Here is a 2,161-nt window from a genome sequence, read left to right on the forward strand (position 1 = left end):
CCCTTCACGGCCCTGCACCCCGCCGTCGAAACGGCATGGAGCACGCAGGGCTCCGGCGCGTTGGGTGAGAGGGACCTTGGGGGACTTGGAGAGCAGCAGGGTATTTGGGGTGAAGGTGGCACAGTGGGTGCGGAGGTCCCAAGACCGTATGGGACGCCTCAGGGTGAGCGTCCCTCAGGGATTCCTCGCTCGTCATCGGACCACTGCTCCCAGCACAGCCCACCCGTGTAGAAAACGCAGCCAGCCGGCCTTCAGCGTGCTGCCAGGCTTGTCCCTCAAGGCTGCCTGATGGCATCCACCTCTACCTGCGCTGCACCATCACCCTGCTGGGCCCATGCTTCCCTTTTCCAACCTCGACTAGGCCATGGGGACAGCCAGGAGAGCAAGCCATGGGCTCTGCGTTTCTGGCAGTAACACCAGCTCCTCACTCTTAAGTTCTCACTCGCTGTGGCGCTGCTGCATTTGGGCTAGACACACACAAAAGGACAGCTCTGAATCAGAATAAGCCATACAAGTTCCCAAGGGACCAAACATTCCTGCCATTTCTGGGTTTTGTAAGAGTTTTGTTCTTCTAACCCAAACTGACCTTATTGCATCCTTTTAAAAGGCCAATTGTTAAAACCTTTGTGCAGTAGCTTTAGGTCTAGTGTGAGGTTTCCTGTTGCTAAATGTCACAATTAAATCGGTCGGTGTCACCTTGTCACAACAACACATTTGTCTGATAAATCAGCATGTGAAGTGGGCAACAGCTTTGCAAAAACCCACCTCACCATGGTAATGGTCACAGTAGAAACAATTTTTCTCAAAGTCTTGAGCTATACTAACTTACTTGGTCCTGGAGATGCAACTCTGAGTGACAGCAGTCTAAAAGACAAGAAGAGTTTGGTTCTACCTAAACGGAGGTGCAGGGAAAGCTCAGAAGAGATTTTCAAAAACCAACAGGCTGCTGTGGCACCTGGAACTGCTTTCCAAATCCTGCTTTCTGTCCTTTACTACTGAGGCAGCACATAAGGGTCTTCCTAACATCGGGGTCCATTACACTTGGTGCTGTGCTTACAGTGGCAGTCCTCGCCTCAAAGAGTTACATGTCTAAAACACATTAAAAAGACATTAAAATGACTAAAAAATGCTGTAACCACAGCAAGTGAGAACTGTAGAAGGATACAATGATTAAACCAATAGCATATATTCAACTCTAGTTATGCCACTTGTAATAATAAAATATGCAATGCTATAGAACTGTCAAAAACTTTACTACTCTAGATTTACATCAGCATAAATGGAAGCAGAAGTGTTGGTATCAATGCTAGAAAAAAAAAAAATGTTGCCATTGGACTTTTACAGTTTAATACCTTCTACTTACTTGGGGAAAATAAATGTGCCATTGCCCATCCTTCTAACCTCATCCTAAGTCAAGAGGAAAACCTTCCCTGACATCAGAAAGAAGGCAGAGCACACTCTGCATACAGAGGTATTTCAGAGATACACAGGAAATCAAGCAAAGGGAAATACCTTGAAGTAAAACACATTGAAAGCTAGAAACAGTTAACTGACAGGGTTAAGCTTCAGCAGCTCAATATGAAAACTAAAAAACCGGGGGGAAAAAACCCAATACTAAATGTTTCCCAGTTCTGTTGTTAGTAAACAGCCTTGTTTCTGATCAAGTCTGAAATAGTTTACGCGGAGAAGAGTTTGAAGTAGTGCATATATAGACAGATAGATTTCTGCTCCGTGCAACAGGATTTGCTGCTGTTGTAATTTGAGAACAGAAGTCAAGAACCTGGAGGTCAGAAAGTTCAACCTTAATGTTGAGCTTTCCTCCTCCTTTTATGTTTTCAGGAAGGAAGGAGATGTTTTCTGAGCTGAGGATTTTGCTATCAACATGTCATGTCCTGGCTGCAAAGGTCTCCATCTCCACCACATGCCCAGCTGCATGCCATTTCCCTCTGAGCCAGGACATGGCAAGGAGTTAGCACTGAAACTGCTTAAGCTAGCCATGAAAGAAACTTGGGAGCAACTGCGCAAACCACTGGCAGGCTGCGGTGGGAAGGGACTGCCAGAGCAGGATGACATGTCTAACCTGTAAGTACAGGTTGGGCCAGTAGTTCCCTCAGCCAGCAAAGGCACAGTTTTGGGCTACAGACAGCATCTTCTCCTGGAT

The sequence above is a fragment of the Egretta garzetta genome, unplaced genomic scaffold, assembly GCF_000687185.1.
Source record: "Egretta garzetta isolate BGI_Z169 unplaced genomic scaffold, ASM68718v1 scaffold360, whole genome shotgun sequence".
Lineage (NCBI taxonomy): Eukaryota > Metazoa > Chordata > Aves > Pelecaniformes > Ardeidae > Egretta > Egretta garzetta.